This window comes from Pectinophora gossypiella, unplaced genomic scaffold (assembly GCF_024362695.1).
Source record: "Pectinophora gossypiella unplaced genomic scaffold, ilPecGoss1.1 Pgos_50, whole genome shotgun sequence".
Classification (NCBI taxonomy): Eukaryota; Metazoa; Arthropoda; class Insecta; order Lepidoptera; family Gelechiidae; genus Pectinophora; species Pectinophora gossypiella.
This window is the reverse complement of record NW_026063260.1, coordinates 136,097-155,385: the sequence shown is the minus strand read 5'-3', so window position 1 is coordinate 155,385 and position 19,289 is coordinate 136,097. Positions and strand designations below refer to the sequence as shown.

Sequence of the window (19,289 nt, the reverse complement as noted above, 5' to 3'; positions counted from 1 at the left end):
TTATATCGGAGTATTCAATAAACAAAGTGTATCTGCCTATTTTCGCTTCGTGCCAGGAAACCGCTTCATAACTCGAAAGTTTATGCGGACTTTTGAGTTAATTCGTTTGGGGTTCGGAGTAGGAGTCTACTCCGAGGGTGGGGGCTTAGGTTTCACCATCATCACCTTTCATCATTTCATTAATCATCAAGAAAAAAAATACGTAAGACATGGCTGTATGGGCATAGTTCCCTTTGCCTTACCCTTTGGGGAAAAACAAAACAAAAAAAAAGAATTTAACGTAGTACGTTTGGCTGTATGGGTTATGTTCCCTTTGCCTGTTCTATGGACAAAATAACAAAAAAAAAATTATATATTTTATTTTATTTTTTTAGACTTTTTGGCTGGAATGGACAGTTGTTTTCTTCATTGAATAATCTTAAATCTAAATAATTAATACGAAGTGGTGTTTTGTGGTTAATGACCGCATAAAGTTAGTCGGAAAACATTAGCGACAGTGTTATGCTATTATATCGGAATATTCAATAAACAAAGTGGATCTATTTATTTTCGCTTCGTGCCAACAAGCCGCTTCATAACTTCAAAGTTTATGTGACTTTTGAGTTAATTCGTTTAGGGTTCCTGAGTAGGAGTCTGCTCCGATGGTGGGGGCTTAGGTTTCATCATTCATCGTCATCACCTTTTATAATTTAATTAATCATCAAGAAAAAAAATATGTAAGATATGGCTGTATGGGCATAGTTTCCTTTGCCTTACCCTTCGGGGAAAACAAAAAATATATTTTTTTTGTCTCGGTCGTGTCTCGGCAAAGACCTTTGTGTCTCGGTGAACATTTGAACAATTGGTGAAGTTCTATTGTATTGATAATATTTTCCTGTGCTACTTTTTTCCTACCTACTTTATTAGAATTTGTAACTTACAAGTTCATCGAGTCGAGCCCTACTTCTCCGTTTTTGCGTGGATATTCAACTGGTAAAACTTCCAGAACCATTATGTGTTTTGGATAAAGCCGAAATGATAAAAAGTTTGTGGATAATGTTCGTTGATAAATTGCAATGTAAGTAATATACAATCGAATGACACTGTTATTATAAAGTTATTTATTTATAGGTGTTAGATGCTGATCGACTTTGTGTGTAACTCATACTAAGAGATGCAAGTAACAATAACAAGTCTCCTGATGAATGTTCCAGTCCGAGAGTTGGAAGTAATGTGTCTGTATAAGATGTGGAATATCTTTGGGAAGGCATACAAGAAGACAAAATCACAGGCCATAACCTTGAAAGAAATGAAGAGTGACATATAGAAAAACAAAAATATCTCCGAGACAGGTAATAAGGTGAATATCAAAATGTGCCAAGTTTGGTGGCGAACTTTCATATTATTTTTCGTGAAAAATTGGGTTCCGACATGATAAAGGATCCAAAAGGAGGAGGAGGATCCTTTTTCAAGTCGGAACCCAATTTTTAACGAAAAACAAAATATAAAATTTTGCCACCAAACATGGCACATTTTGATATTCACCCAATAAAGTATTAAAGATTATAATTTACATTGTGTAAGAGCTATTTAAAAGGTTTTATGTGTTTCAATCATAATGGGGGACTTTCCAATCGGTGTTCCGCAAAAACACAATAGATGGTATTGTTAAGTTTTTTCTTCGTTTAAACTTCTAACTTCATGGATAATAGACATATGCATCTTTTATCTTTGTTTTTGGGTATAAATGATGATGGTAGGTATATTATGATGATACAACTTCCACCTATTATTATTCTGATCAAAAGAAGCAATATAGGTAGCAATGTCATTCTATACATAATGTGATCCTAAAATCAAGAAACAATTAGTTTTATATTATATGATGATTCCATCATTACATTACATTTTTGAATAATTATGTACCCCAGCAAAGAGAAAATAGGTAATTATCAGGTTAAAAGTGAACAACGCCATCTATCATGTGTTTGGGGAATGTCGATTAGAAAGACCCTCATTGTTATAAGGCAACTTAAGTTGGCATATTTTAATTTCATCCCTACAGATTTAATAATATTGTTATAATCAGGCATATTGTGTAAAATATATTATTGTACATGGGACATCAAAACTACAATTATTTTTTTAAGAACATTCATATTTGCTTTCAGATTCCTGATGGATGCTCATGTATGCATTGTTTGCAGGATGAGCTCACCTCAAAAGTATTAATATCTAGTGAACATAAGAGCTGTGTTAAGTGTGCCGTTCTGTTGCATTGTATGTAGTTAGTAGCTATTTATGTTCATAAATGTTGTTAAACTATGAGCTTAAATTACTTTATAATTTATATTATCATATCATTAAATAGTTAATAAGCTAGTTAGGCACATAACCCATATATTTTAATGTTATTGTCAAGTTTATTCTATACCTACTTACTAATATGTTACCATATTAAGTTCCCTGACATGATTTATGTAATGACTATGTACTAACATCAGTAAGTAGTAACTGGGACCAGCAGCTTAACATGCCATTCGAAGCATAGATTATCTTACTTCAGGCAATCGGTTGATCAGCCAGCCATCTCCTAACCAAACTGGGGATCACAAAGTAATTTTTGGGGAGTTGAACCGAGGACCTCCAGATGTGTTGACCCAACAGTCAGCCACTGGACCATGGAGGCCGAGAGTACTTGGTTAAGTTGCTGTTTTATTTCAACTATTTAATTAAATGTAGAAATATTTTGTGTGGTTGCACCTACTTATGATATTTTAAATATATAATAAAACAACTTATTTCTAAAAATATATCTTTCATTGTCTTTTAATAAAATTGTTTAATTTAAAAATTATTTTGAAACATATAAATAGTAATCACATAGTTTACCACCACTTCAACTGATAAGATCTCACAATCGGTGTTTTGTTGTAAGTATCAAAATTGTTAGTTGCATTTTAATGTAGGTACCTACCTACTGACAGTGAACTTATGACCTTTTGAGACCAGATTTCTTTATTGGCTTAAATACAAGACAAATATTATTACAAAATCTATAGGTACCAATGAGGGACTTTCCAGACTACTTTTCCCAAACAAAGATAGATGGCTCTGTACAGATGTGCGATCGTTTAACCTTCTAATTTTACGGATAATTTATATACTGCCATTGCATTATAATATATTTGAATAATTATTTATTCGAGTAGGTAATGAGAAAATAGGTATTTACGTATTTATCACGTTAAATCTGGACAACTCCATCTGTATTTTTTTTTAAATAGCCTGGAATGTCATCTATTAGTATTTTATAAAATATTTCTATTACCTACCTACCTACTTAGTTACCTACTAAATATGCAAGAGTAACATGTGTTGTTGGTGCTGATTCCAGTACACACTATCGAAGTTAATTTGAAGTTATACCTGTCATTTTCTTATCAACCGAAAAGGAAAGGGACGGATGATTGAAAACTGTAACTGGGTACCTTCACACGACTTATTTAAACTATGATAATCGCTAATTACAGTACCCAATGCACCTAGAGCGAGGCGTCAAAGTCACGTCGAGATTGGGATAATCGACGCTATTACCTACAGTAGCTCGTGGTTACCATGGTTATGAACTACACGACCCTGATCGACAAGCCCGTGACCTTGACGCACCGGGCAGAATGAATTAGAAAGTGTAATTGCCGCGCGATAAAATTTGATCAAGATTTAGTTAGGTCTCGTGAAAACAAAAAAGATCCAGGTGCGATAGGTTTGCGAGGCCGTAGGGTGTCTCCCTGATGCGGAGCAGTTTTCGAAGATCGAGCAGTATTTCAATACTCAACATCACGTTCCGATCAAATCCCTCATACATACGTTTTACCCCTGAGGAATTTTCTGGAAAAACAACAATTTTCTGGAATTTTGTATGGCGACCATCTTGTTTTTCCGCCATTTTGTTTTTTTTTTACCGGCAATTAATTTTGACCAAGATTTTTAAATACGTCTTGCGAAAAATAATTGATCCAGATTTTATAGTTTTGCTAGGCCGTGGGGTGTCTCCCTGATGCGGAGCAGTTTTTGAAAACCTGGAAGTATATCCGTACTTTAGATGACGTTCCGATCAAAACCTTCATACATAATTTTTATCCCTGAGGCATTTTCAGGAAAAACGAAAAATTTGTATGGCGGCCATCTTGTTTTTCGGCCATTTAGATTTATTTTCAACGGTGATTTGATTTGACCAAGATTTAAGTACGTATAGTGGAAAAATAAATGTCTCAAGTGCGATAGTTATGCCAGGCCGTAGAGTGCCGCCCTGATGCGGAGCAGTTTTCAAAGATCGAGAAGTATTTTTATACTCAACATGACGTTCCGATTACACCCCCATACACAGTTTTTACCACCGAGACATTTTCTGGAAAAACAAAATTTTGTATGGCGGCCATCTTGTTTTTCCGCCATTTTGTTTTTTTTTCACCGGCGATAAAATTTGACCAAAATTTAAGTAGGTTTTGTGAAAAAAGAATCATTCCAGGTGCGATAGTTTCGCCAGGCCGTAGGGTGTCTCCCTGATGAGGAGCAGTTTTTCAAGATCTGGAAGTTTTCCCATACTCACCGGGAGGTCCCGATCACTTTTCCCATACATCATTTTCACCCCCCGACCCTCCTTCTGGGAGAACAATTATGTCAGTGAGTGAGTCAGTCAGTCAGTCAGTCAGTCAGTACATGGGTTTGTAGCTTTATATAATATAATATAATAACTAGATGTCGCGTGGTTCGCTCGCAGCAAGCTGCTCGCGTGTCTTGTTTTCCCGCCATTTTTTACCGCGATAGAATTTGACCAAGACTTGAATAGGTCTCGTGAAATCAAAAAAGTTCTAGGTGTTATAGTTTTGCCAGGCCGTAGGGTGACCCCTGATGCGGAACAGTTTTCCAAGATGACGTTCCGATCACACCCCAATACATCATTTTTACCTCGTGAGACATTTTCTGGAAAAACAAAAATTTGTATGGCATCCATCTTGTTTTTCGGCCATTTTGTTTTTTTTTTCACTGGCGATAAAATTTGACCAAGACTTTAATAGGCTTCGTGAAAACAAAAAAGTTCCAGGTGCGATAGTTTCGCCAGGCTGTAGGGTGTCTCCCTGATGCGGAGCAGCTTTCGAAGATCGAAAAGTATTTCCATACTCAACATGATGTTTCGATCACATTCCTCATACATTATTTTTACCCCCGAGGCATTTTCGGGAAAAACGAAAATTTTGTATGGCGGCCATCTTGTTTTTCCACCATTTTGTTTGTTTTTCAGCGGGGCTTGGATTTGACCAAGATTTAAATATGTTTCGCGAAAGAAAAATTGCTCCAGGTTTTATAGTTTTGCCAGGCCGTAGGGTGTCTCCCTGATGCGGAGCAGGTTTTCAAGATCGAGAAGTATTTCCATACTCTTAAAGATGTTTCGATCAAAACCCTTATACACAATTTTTATCCCAGAGGCATTTTGAGGAAAAACGAAAAATTTGTATGGCGGCCATCTTGTTTTCCAGCCATTTTGTTTTTTTTCACCTGCGATAAAATTTGACTAAGATTTAAATAGGTTTTGTGAAAAAAAACCGTTCTAGGTGCGATAGTTTCGCCAGGCCGTAGGATGCTTCCCTGATGCGGAGCAGATTTTCAAGATCGAGCGGTATTTCCATACTCAACTTGAGGTTTTTATCACATCTCTAATACATCATTTTTACCCCCGAGGCATTTTCTGGAAAAACGAAAATTTTGTATGGCGGCCATCTTGTTTTACCGCCATTTTGGTTTTTTTTTCACCGGGGATTGAATTTGACCAAAATTTAAATAGGTTTCGTGAAAAAAATATTGCTCTAGGTTTTATAGTTTTGCCAGGCCGTAGGGTGTCTCCCTGATGCGGAGCAGTTTTTCAAGATCGAGCAGTATTGAAATACTCAACATGACGATCCGATCACATCCCTATACATCATTTTTACCCTCGAGGAATTTTCAGGAAAAACGAAAATTTTGTATGGCGGCCATCTTGTTTTTCCGCCATTTTGGTTTTTTTTCACCGGGGATTGGATTTGACCAAGATTTAAATATGTTTCACGAAAGAAAAATTGTACCAGGTTTTATAGTTTTGCCAGGCCGTAAAGTGTCTCCCTGATGCGGAGCAGGTTTTCAAGATCGAGAAGTATGTCCATACTCAAAAATACGTTACAATTACACCCCCGTACACAGTTTTTACCCACGAGACATTTTCCGGAAAAATAAAATTTTGTATGGCGGCCATCTTGTTTTTCCGCCATTTTGATTTTTTTTCACCGACAATAGAATTTGACTAAGATTTAAATATGTTTTTCGAAAAAAAAATTGTTCCAGGTATAATAGTTGCGCCAGACTGTAGGGTGTCTCCCTGATGCGGAGCAGTTTTCCAAGATCTGGAAGTTTTCCCATACTCACCGGGAGATCCAGATCACTTTTCTCATACATTATTTTTACCCCCCGACGCTCCTTCTGGGAGAACAACTATGTCAGTCAGTGAGTCAGTCAGTCAGTCAATGGGTTTGTAGCTATATATAGTATAATAACTAGATGTCGCGTGGTTCGCTCGCAGCAAGCTGCTCGCGTGTCTTGTTTTCCCGCCATTTTATTACCGCGATAGAATTTGACCAAGACTAAAATAGGTCTCGTGAAGTCAAAAAAGTTCTAGGTGCTATAGTTTTTCCAGGCCGTAGGGTATCTCCCTGATGCGGAACAGTTTTCCAAGATGACGTTCCCATCACACCCCTATACATAATTTTTTCACCCGAGACATTTTCTAGAAAAACAAAAATTTATATGGCGGCCATCTTGTTTTTCGGCCATTTTGTTTTTTTTTTCACCGGCGATAAAATTTGACCAAGATTAAAATAGGTTACGTGAAAACAAAAAAGTTCCAGGGGCGATAGTTTCGCCAGGCCGTATGATGTCTCCCTGATGCGGAGCAGCTATCGAAAACCCAGACGTATTTTCATACTCGACATGACGTTTCAATCACATTTCTATACATAATTTTTTCCTCCGAGGCATTTTCAGGAAAAACTAAAAATTTGTATGGCAGCCATCTTGATTTTCCGCCATTTTGATTTTTTTTTCACCGGCAGTAAAATTTGACCAAGGTTTAAATACGTTGTGCGAAGAAAGAATTGTTCCATGTGCGATAGTTTCGCCAGGCCGTAGGGTGTCTCCCTGATGCGGAGCAGTTTTTCAAGATCAAGAAGTATTTACATACTCAACATGACATTCCGATTACATTCCCATACATCATTTTTACCTCCGAGACATTTTCTGGAAAAACGAAATTTTGTATGGCGGCCATCTTGTTTTTCCTCCATTTTGATTTTTTTTCACCGACAATAGAATTTGACCAAGATTTAAATAGGTTTTGCGAAAAAAAAATTGATCCAGGTGTAATAGTTGCGCCAGACTGTAGGGTGTCTCCCTGATGCGGAGCAGTTTTCCAAGATCTGGAAGTTTTCCCATACTCACCGGGAGGTCCCGATCACACCCCCCATACATCATTTTCACCCCCCGACGCTCCTTCTGGGAGAACAACTATGTCAGTCAGTCAGTCAATAGGTAGGTAGGTACATGGGTTTGTAGCTTTATATAATATAACTAGATGTCGCGTGGTTCGCTCGCAGCAAGCTGCTCGCGTGTCCTGTATTAGTTCGAAGCTTTGTATGGCGGCCATCTTGTTTTCGTGAAATCAAAAAAGTTCTAGGTGCTATAGTTTTGCCAGGCCGTAGGGTGTCTCCCTGATGCGGAGCAGTTTTCCAAGATGACGTTTCGATCACACCCCTATACAACATTTTTACACCCGAGACATTTTCTGGAAAAACAAAAATTTATATGGCGGCCATCTTGTTTTTCGGCCATTTTGTTTTTTTTTTCACCGGCGATAAAATTTGACTAAGATTTTAATAGGTTTGGTGGAAAAAAAAATGTTCCAAGTGCGATAGTTTTGCCACGCCTTAGGGTGTCTTCCTGATGCGGAGCAGTTCTCGAAAACCTGGAAGTATACCCGTACTCTACATGACGTTCCGATCACATCTCTGTACATAAGTTTTACCTTCGAGGCATTTTCGGGAAAAACGAAAATTTTGTATGGCGGCCATCTTGTTTTTCCGCCATTTTGGTTTTTTTTACCGGCGATTGTATTTGATCAAGATTTAAATAAGTTTCGTGAAAAAAATATTGCTCCATGTTTTATAGTTTTGCCAGGACGTAGGATGTCTCCCTGATGCGGAGCAGTTTTTCAAGATCGAGTAGTATTGAAATACTCAACATGACGATCCGATCACATCCCTATACATAATTTTTACCTTCGAGGCATTTTCGGGAAAAACGAAAATTTTGTATGGCGGCCATCTTGTTTTTCCGCCATTTTGATTTTTTTTCAACGGTGATTGAATTTGACCAAGATTTAAATAGATTTCGTGAAAACAAAAAAGTTCCAGACACAATAGTTTTGCCAGGCCGTAGGGTCTCTCCCTGATGCGGAGCAGATTTTCAAGATCGAGCAGTATTTCCATACTCTTCGGGAGGTCCAGATCACACCCCCATACACAGTTTTTACCCCCGAGACATTTTCTAAAAAAACTAAATTTTGTATGGCGGCCATCTTGTTTTTCCGCCATTTTGATTTTTTTTCACCCACAATAGAATTTGACCAAGATTTAAATAGGTTTCGTGAAAAAAGAATCGTTCCAGGTGCGATAGTTTCGCCAGGCCGTAGGGTGTCTCCCTGATGCGGAGCAGTTTTTGAAGATTGAGAACATTTACCATTCTTGACAAGACACTCCGCTTACATCCCTATACACAGTATTTACCCCCGAGACATTTTCTGGAAAAACAAAAATTTGTATGGCGGCCATCTTGTTTTTCCGCCATTTTGTTTTATTTTTAACGGTGATAAAATTTGACCAAGATTTAAGTAGGTTTTGTGAAAAAAGAATCATTCCAGGTGCGATAGTTTCGCCAGGCCGTGGGGTGTCTCCCTGATGCGGAGCAGTTTTCCAAGATCTGGAAGTTTTCCCATACTCACCGGAACATTTGGATCACATCCCCCATACATCATTTTCACCCCCCGACGCTCCTTCTGGGAGAACAATTATGTCAGTGAGTGAGTCAGTCAGTCAGTCAGTGGGTTTGCAGCTATATATATTATAACTAGATGTCGCGTGGTTCGCTCGCAGCAAGCTGCTCGCGTGTCTTGTTTTCCCACCATTTTTTTACCGCGATAGAATTTGACCAAGACTTGAATAGGTCTCGTGAAATCAAAAAAGTTCTAGGTGCTATAGTTTTGCCAGGCCGTAGGGTGACCCCTGATGCGGAGCAGTTTTCCAAGATGACGTTCCGATCACACCCCAATACATCATTTTTACCCCCGAGGCATTTTGAGGAAAAACGAAAAATTTGTATGGCGGCCATCTTGTTTTTCGGCCATTTTGTTTTTTTTTCACCGGCGATAAAATTTGACCAAGATTTAAATAGGTTTCGTGAAATCAAAAATGTTCCAGGTGCAATTGTTTTGCCAGGCCGTAGGGTGTCTCCCTGATGCGGAGCAGATTTCAAAGATCGAGAAGTATTTCCATACTCAACATGATGTTTCGATCACATTCCTTATACATCATTTTTACCCCCGAGGCATTTTCGGGAAAAACAAAAATTTGTATGGCGGCCATCTTGTTTTTCGGCCATTTTGTTTTTTTTTCACTGGCGATAAAATTTGACCAAGACTTTAATAGGCTTCGTGAAAACAAAAAAGTTCCAGGTGCGATAGTTTCACCAGGCCGTAGTGTGTCTCCCTGATGCGGAGCAGTTTTCGAAGATTGAGAACATTTTCCGTATTCGACAAGACACTCCGATTACATTCCCATACACAGTTTTTACCCCCGAGACATTTTCTGAAAAAACAAAATTTTGTATGGCGGCCATCTTGTTTTTCCGCCATTTTGATTTTTTTTCACCGGCAATAAAATTTGACCAAGATTTAAATAGGTTTTGCGAAAAAAAATTTGATCCAGGTGCGATAGTTTTGCCAGACGGTAGGGTGTCTCCCTGATGCGGAGCAGTTTTCCAAGATCTGGAAGTTTTCCCATACTCACTGGGAGGTCCCGATCACACCCCCCATACATCATTTTCACCCCCCGACACTCCTTCTGGGAGAACAACTATGTCAGTCAGTCAGTCAGTCAATAGGTACATGGGTTTGTAGCTATATATAATATAATAACTAGATGTCGCGTGGTTCGCTCGCAGCAAGCTGCTCGCGTGTCCTGTATTAGTTCGAAGCTTTGTATAGAATTTGACCAAGAGTTAAATAGGTCTCGTGAAATCAAATAATTTCTAGGCGCTATAGTTTTTCCTGGCCGTAGGGTGTCTCCCTGATGCGGAGCAGTTTTCCAAGATGACGTTCCGATCACACCCCTATACATCAATTTTACATCCGACCCATTTTCTGGAAAAACCAAAGTTTGTATGGCGGCCATCTTGTTTTCCCACCATTTTTTTACCGCGATAGAATTTGACCAAGACTTAAATAGGTCTCGTGAAATCAAAAAAGTTCTAGGTGCTATAGTTTTGCCAGGCCGTAGAGTGACCCCTGATGCGGAGCAGTTTTCCAAGATGACGTTCCGATCACACCCCAATACATCATTTTTACCTCGTGAGACATTTTCTGGAAAAACAAAAATTTGTATGGCGGCCATCTTGTTTTTCGGCCATTTTGTTTTTTTTCACCGGCGATAAAATTTGACCAAGATTTAAATAGGTTTCGTGAAAAAAATATTGCTCCAGGTTTTAGAGTTTTGCCAGGCTGTAGGGTGTCTCCCTGATGCGGAGCAGTTTTTCAAGATCTAGCAGTATTGAAATACTCAACATGACGATTCGATCACATTCCTATACATCATTTTTTACCCCCGAGGCATTTTCAGGAAAAACCAAAATTTTGTATGGCAGCCATCTTGATTTTCCGCCATTTTGATTTTTTTTCACCGGCAATAAAATTTGACCAAGATTTAAATAGGTATTGTGGAAAAAGAATAGTTCCAGGTGCGATAGTTTTTCCAGGCCGTAGGGTGTCTCCCTGATGCGGAGCAGATTTCAAAGATCGAGAAGTACTTCCATACTCAACATGACATTCCGATTACACCCCCATACATTGTTTTTGCCTCTAAGACATTTTTCTGAAAAAACAAAATTTTGTATGGCGGCCATCTTGTTTTTCCGCCATTTTGGTTTTTTTTCACCGGCGATTGAATTTGACCAAGATTTAAATATGTTATGCGAAAACAAAATTGCTCCAGGTTTTATAGTTTCGCCAGGCCGTAGGGTGTCTCCCTGATGCGGAGCAGTTTCTGAAGATGGAGAAGTATTTCCAAACTCACCAAGACGTTCCGATTACAACCCCATACACAGTTTTTACCAACGAAACATTTTCTGGAAAAACAAACTTTTGTATGGCGGCCATCTTGTTTTTCCGCCATTTTGATTTTTTTTCACCCACGATAAAATTTGACCAAGATTTAAATAGGTTTAGTGAAAAAAGAATCATTCTATGTGCGATAGTTGCGCCAGGCCGTAGGGTCTCTCCCTCATGCGGAGCAGTTTTTCAAGATCTGGAAGTTTTCCCATACTCACCGGGAGGTCCCGATCACACCCCCCATACATCATTTTCACCCCCCGACGCTCCTTCTGGGAGAACAACTATGTCAGTCAGTCAATAGGTAGGTAGGTACATGGGTTTGTAGCTATATATAATATAATAATAACTAGATTTCGCGTGGTTCGCTCGCAGCAAGCTGCTCGCGTGTCCTGTATTAGTTCGAAGCTTTGTATGGCGGCCATCTTGTTTTCGTGAAATCAAAAAAGTTCTAGGTGCTATAGTTTTGCCAGGCCGTAGGGTGACCCCTGATGCGGAGCAGTTTTCCAAGATGACGTTCCGGTCACACCCCAATACATAATTTTTACCCCTGAGGCTTTTTTCTGGAAAAACAAAAATTTGTATGGCGGCCATCTTGTTTTTCGGCCATTTTGTTTTTTTTTTCACTGGCGATAAAATTTGACCAAGACTTTAATAGGCTTTGTGAAAACAAAAAAGTTCCAGGTGCGATAGTTTCGCCAGGCTGTAGGGTGTCTCCCTGATGCGGGGCAGCTTTCGAAGATCGAAAAGTATTTCCATACTCAATATGATGTTTCGATCACATTCCTCATACATCATTTTTACCCCCGAGGCATTTTCGGGAAAAACGAAAATTTTGTATGGCGGCCATCTTGTTTTACCGCCATTTTGGTTTTTTTTCACCGGAGATTGAATTTGACCAAGATTTAAATAGATTTCGTGAAAACAAGAAAGTTCCAGGTGCGATAGGTTGGCCTGATGCGGAGCAGTTTTCCAAGATGACGTTCCGGTCACACCCCAATACATAATTTTTACCCCTGAGGCTTTTTTCTGGAAAAACAAAAATTTGTATGGCGGCCATCTTGTTTTTCGGCCATTTTGTTTTTTTTTCACTGGCGATAAAATTTGACCAAGACTTTAATAGGCTTCGTGAAAACAAAAAAGTTCCAGGTGCGATAGTTTCGCCAGGCTGTAGGGTGTCTCCCTGATGCGGAGCAGTTTTTCAAGATGGAGTAGTATTGAAATACTCAACATGACGATCCGATCACATTCCTATACATCATTTTTACGCCCGAGGCATTTTCAGGAAAAAAGAAAAATTTGTATGGCGGCCATCTTGAATTTCCGCCATTTTGATTTTTTTTCACCGGGGATTGGATTTGACCAAGATTTAAACATGTTTCGCGAAAGAAAAATTGCTCCAGGTTTTATAGTTTTGCCAGGCCGTAGGGTGTCTCCCTGATGCGGAGCAGGTTTTCAAGATCGAGAAGTATTTCCATACTCAACAATACGTTACAATTACACTCCCATACACAGTTTTCACCCACGAGACATTTTCCGGAAAAATAAAATTTTGTATGACGGCCATCTTGTTTTTCCGCCATTTTGATTTTTTTTCACCAGTGATTGAATTTGACCAGGAATTAAGTAGGTTTTGTGAAAAAAGAATCGTTCTAGGTGCGATAGTTGTGCCAGGCCGTAGGGTGTCTCCCTGATGCGGAGCAGTTTTCCATGATCTGGAAGTTTTCCCATACTCACCGGGAGGTCCCGATCACACCCCCTATACATCATTTTCACCCCCCGACGCTCCTTCTGGGAGAACAATTATGTCAGTGAGTGAGTGAGTCAGTCAGTGGGTTTGCAGCTATATATATTATAATAAAATAATAGTATTTTATGCAACAGTTGTATAAGAAGGGTCAAAAAATGCGAGTGGCGTGAGTTGCGATGTGAGCCTTGGCGAACATCGCAATAAGAGACGCCACGAGCATTTTTTGACCTAGTTATACAACGTTGCATACAATACTTTTTCTACGACGACGTAATTTTAAATGAAACAAAAATTTTCCAATTTATTTTCCAACGCGCGGGAAAATGGCGGCAAATGTATACTTTTTTTTTATAGTATATCTATGGCACCAAACAAAGTAAAGGTGCCAGTTTCCAGGTCAAAAAAAAAAAAACAACAACAATGCTTTTTTGGCGACATTATAGTACAGTTACACTTTGTAAACAATGCTTTTATAGGCCATAGAGCGTACACTTTTTCAAAGAGTTTAATTATGTATGTACTTATATTAGACTTTTTGGTTATTTAAATGCCAGATTAAAGTAGAGGAGTAGAAAAAATAATATATATAATATAAAATAATAATAATAATATAATAACAAGTGTAAGGTTTATAATAATTTTGCAAAATATTTACGTAATTTTATAGTATTTATTTACACATTAAAGATATAATTTAAATTTAAAAGTCACTTTACGATTTTTACGTGATATCACATGCCACTTAGTGGCAATGGTGGGGGGTAAAACGAAAGATGGCGATCGGGCTGGCAGGGGCAGTTGGGCAGCAGCGTTCGAGTGGAACGGTTGAAATTTACCGAATAGTGTAGTTGTGTGTGCAAGTAATAAATTATTTCAGAGAGTAACTTGTGTTTGTCTGAGTATTCTACATTTCAGAAGTGGGATCACATCGTAAAAACTACGTAAGTACTACACGCCTTCTTTTTAACTGTTCTATGACAAGTAATTTGAAAGTAGCATGAATATTTACTGTTTACATTCCGCGAATTTTAAATAAACGATCTTTTTATGTATATCACCTACCACGTGGATACTTCTAGCTTTTATAGTCATTTATTTTACTTTCATTTAAATACAATGGATATCGCTTACCACGTGGATAGTTCTAGTTTTTTTTTTATAATAATTTATTTTATTTTAAATTAAAGAAAATGCATATCACTTACCACATGGAATATACTAGCTTTTATAATCGTTTATTTTACTTTCAATTTAATGCAATTAATTACTTATCACGTGGATATTCTTAGCCTTTAAAATACCTTTTTATATTTATTCGATGATAACACGTGGCTAATAAAAATTGAATACATATATGTAAATGAATAATGCTAACTTTATATGTACAGAGATTAACCACTGTCCCCGTTTCCGAGTTCCAGGTCATGGAAAACGGTAGTGAAAGTGTTAATGACCGACGCAGACTTGCAACCCCTGCGGGACCTTCCTCTACCTATGGGAGAAGAAGTCGTTCCCGAAATCGCAGCGGGTTGAGCTCTAGAAGTAGACGTTTGCATCAAAGAGAAGAAGAACTAGACCGTGAGAGAGCACGGTTACGTCAACTACAGCGCGAATTGGAAAAAGAGCGAGAAGAGAGTTTGAGAAGAAGGCGCAGCGAGCGCCACCGTGTTTCTATACCCTCTTGGGTTGCGACCGCGAGAAGTCGAAGCAAGAGCCGCCGCAGCCGGAGCAAGGGCCGCCGCAGCCGGAGCAAGGGCCGCCGCAGCCGGAGCAAGGGCCGCCGCAGCCGGAGCAGGGGCCGCCGCAGCCGGAGCAAGGACCGCGGCAGCCGGAGCAGGAGCCGCTGCCACAGCCGTGACCAAGCAATGGACGAACGGAAGAGCCGGGACGACAGCGCCAGACACCGGAAAAGGTCATGTAGTCCTTCTTTTACCTCTAAAGACGTTTTGAATATTTTACAATCTCTTCAAGGCGGTCTCACCTCCCAGATGACAAATCAGAGTATACACGCAACTAAAATAGAATCAAGGAACATCCTTCCCGAATTTGATCCATCCACTAAAAACCAGCGTGTTGATGTCTGGCTCAAAAAAGTTAACGAGTGTGTCTCTGTTTATGGCTGGGATGAGAGGACCACCGTGCATTTTGCAATGCAGAAACTGCAAGGACTGGCTAAAATCTGGTATGAAAGCTTAAATTCAATTTTATACACGTGGTCTGAGTGGCAAGAAAAATTACTGACCGCTTTTCCGTGTGAACAGAATTCAGTCCTTGTCAGTCCTTGGAGGATATGTTGAGACGGCGAAGTAGGTTTAATGAACCAATCGAGGCGTATTATTATGAAAAACTGTCTCTCTTGAATCATTGCGAGATTACGGGAAAACGCGCGGTGGATTGCATTATCCACGGTATCAGTGACAGGACAACGAAGTCAAGCGCTCTGGCATTGCGTTGCACTGCTCCAGACCAATTGCTGCAATTTTTACTGAGCAATAAAGAGATCGTAACTTCACAGCAGCCAGCTTTTAATAGGAACAGGAGCAATGCATCGCATGTCAGTGCCCCGTCTGAAAGTACGCCATATAATAGAGGGAATTTAAAACCTGTGTCTTACTCCGGATGGTTTTGTTATAATTGCAAAGAAAAAGGGCATCGCTTTGGTGATTGCCCCAAACCTTTGCTTAAATGCGAACAATGTAAAAGAATCGGACACACTACTGAATCATGTAGGCAGAAGTCCGTGAATGCTAACACTGCGTCCGTACAGAAGACTATGTGTATTACCATATCTAATCCAAGTGCCAAATTTAACAAACAGGCCATTGTTAACGGCAAGCTAGTGGAAGCATTCGTGGACTTTGGTAGTGAGGTATCGTTGATAAAGGAGTCCACTATCTTGCAAATGGGGATAGCGCATGATGGACTGGCCACTAACATGAGGGGTTTCGGTAACGGTGTGGTGCAAGCACTAGGGTCTGTACAATTAGACATAGCGATTGATGGAGTAAACGCGACGGTCCCGTTTAGAGTGGTTAGAGATAATTTGCTGGAAAAACAACTGTTAATAGGGCAGTCTTATTCCGAACAGCCCCACGTATTAGTTTACAAAGATGCCACCAAATTGCAATTTCATGATATTGGTAGCGAGGTAGCCTGTAATGATTTGAGTGACGACGTTGGGGAAAGAGTAGTACGAGTTAGGGCTGTGGGGCGTAGCAAACTTTATGGTGCTGCTACGATTGAGGCAGCCACTGTACCGATATTTACTGGTAACTTCATTAGCTTATAGGATGTGATGATCCTATAAGTCATAAGATTAACGTAAATGTAACCAATTCTGTCAAGTGATGTGTTAACAATATACTCGAACTTTCGTGAACTGAACTCTCTCGTTTCACTGAACTCCCTCCTTCTGAAAGGTGATATTAATTGGTGTTATAAACTAATAATACTAAATATAAAAATACGTACAACCGTACACATGTATTCCGCTCGCACAAATGATGATACCTATTATGATACATATCAACACATTCTGTGTGATATCATGTGATGAGGGTCCATCTGCTTGGAGCACCTCTGTTTCAGTTTCTTTCAAGTGCTGTATTTCATTTCTGATTCTTTTTATCTCATGATGAATGGCTGTATGATTGTTGTAACGGTCTTCATCTTCTGTGTTGTTGATGCTTGGCAGCGATAAATCGATAATATGGTTGATAGAAGGTATCTCAATTTTTAATACATTTGCTTGTATATTGATAGCGTTGTTCTGCTGCCTGTGAGAATAGATTGTAAAAGTCTCACTTTTGATTATGCAACCTTCATTGAGACTGATAATACCGCTTTGACTTAATTGTTCTGCTGAAACTTGATTCCCACATATGATACGAATAGTGCAATGTCCACAGCATGAGTATAAATGTGTATTGATTTTATTTAATGCTGTCCATGTAGTTTTGCAAATCTTTGTGTTTGCAGTGCACTGTGATGTTGCGTTATCCTTTACGCATAGACTCTTGTCTGACGTGATATGATGTACGGGACTTCGCAGCGGGCAAAGATGCGTGGCATCATCGTACTGACTACACTTCTGTAAGTCAGTTTGTGTCAAAGTTATATAGGAATCCTTTTGTATGTTCATTGCTACATAATTTGATATAGGTATTATGCTGACCATTTTATTTTGTGCTTCCAGTTGAATTGGTATGAGATGATAGATTTCGTAATAATCTCTGGCTACCAGTGGGATTCTGATTTCAAACATGAAAAATTGTTTTGTCATTTTTGCTTTGACTTTCAAAATGTGATATAACTTAGATAAGTCACTGGGTATATTGTTGATTGGTAATGATAAGTCCTTAGACAGCTGACCAGATATTATATTCAATTCATCTCTCAGTTGCTCTGGCGTGATAAGATGGATATTGAATGTACCATGATGAAGATCGACTATGGTGTCAAGTAAATACTCTTGTACGTTTTCGAGGTTCAGCAAAATATTATTAGAGATGATAGCTGATAATGCAAAGTCGTTGTTTTTTGTGATGCTTTGGATTTCGTCCTTCAGGGAGTTAGCCATTTTTTCTAAGGCGTTAATATGCTGATTAATGATCTTGTTTTGCTTATCCATGGTTGCTTCTACTCTCTGTAGCAAGTTGTGTTCAGCTTCAACTATAGAGGTCTGATTCTTCCAAAGCGTCGCAATGTGTCTCTGATTCATTCGTAGTAACTCGATATCCTTTTGATACTGTTCTGCGAATTGATTGTCGAGTACGCCGAACAGTGTGTTTGCTAGGTTACCAACACCATTGATAAGACCGCGGCGGGCACGTGCATGCACGCCGGCATTTTGCTGAGCCAGTAACAGGTGGTTGTAGTGATCGAGTTCCGTGTATCTGTGACGTAACTGCAATAGTATTGTGTCACATAGTGATTGTTTTTCTATGCTGCAAAGGGTTTCTAAGCTGTCTTTATATTTTTTGATCATGTCGGAGCCTTCCCAATAGGGTTTCATGTCATAATAGACTACGAGTTTCCATTCGTCTATGGAAAGATGCATATCCGATATCCTATCGAAATAAATGCTTTGATTGTTGCTCAGTTGTGCTATGTTGTAAGCACACTGAGTGGGTAACACAAGCATCATGGTGAGTAATGTGATTGCTAGTGTTTTGAAGGTGTTGCCCAATTTTGGTTTTGTTTTTGTGGATGATGTTGTGTTACTTGATCTCCCGTTCTGTTTCGACAATGGTGAGTGTAGGCCCACTTGATAGGAAGTGTGAAGGCGTCAATACGTCTATATCTTCGGGGTCTTCCGATAGAGCGCAAAGCGGCCTAGAGTTTAAGCATGCTTCTAGTTGCGTAAGTAGAGTCGAAAACTCTTCATACGTTGAATTCAAATGATGTTTTAAACTCTTTACAGCGGCTTCCCAAAGGCCACCGGCGCTAGGCCACGATGGCGCGTTGAAGTGAAATTCAATCTCCATGTCCGAAACTAGCGCAAAGAACTTATCATCTAATGTTGCTTGCAGATTGATAAATTCTTGCTTAATGATACGATTAGACCCAACAAAGTTGGTGCCGTTATCACAATATATGTGACGTGGTGTCCCTCTTCTAGCTGACATCCGACGTAGAGCTGCTAAGAAGGCTGATGCTGACAGATCGGAAACGAGTTCCAGATGCACTGCCTTCGTCACCATACAAACAAAAACGGCAATGTATCCCTTTGTGGTCTTAATCCCTCGACCCTTATTCGCTTTTACATCTACGAAGCCGGTGTAGTCGACTCCAGTGTTGAAGAATGGCCGAGTCGGGTTGCTGCGAGCTGCAGGTAAGTCTCCCATTAACTGAGTTTGCTTTACAGGATCGTGCCTTTTGCAGGTAACACAGTTACGAAGTCGTTTCTTTACAGCTCGGTTCCCTCCTATAATCCAGTATTTCTGCCGAAGCTGGTTGAGGGTTTGGCGTGCTCCGCCGTGATATGTGCTTTCATGTGCCTGATCGATGAGCAAGTTCGTCACATGTCCGTCATGAGGAATGATTATGGGGTGTTTCATGTTTTCATTGATCTCTGCATGCTTGATTCTTCCACCC

General features: G+C 39.5%; 1 long non-coding RNA gene across 2 annotated transcripts; it reads left to right on the top strand.

The window, feature by feature from the left end:
* The first annotated feature begins 805 nt into the window (after positions 1-805).
* Positions 806-2,801, top strand: LOC126381409 (uncharacterized). Of its 2 annotated transcripts, none has more exons than XR_007568806.1 (3): positions 806-1,037; positions 1,111-1,331; positions 2,151-2,801. It is a non-coding gene; the product is annotated as an uncharacterized LOC126381409 (long non-coding RNA). The 2 variants fall into 2 exon arrangements; XR_007568807.1 differs by having other exon boundaries at positions 806-1,057; positions 1,194-1,331; positions 2,151-2,800.
* Positions 2,802-19,289: the final 16,488 nt, after the last annotated feature.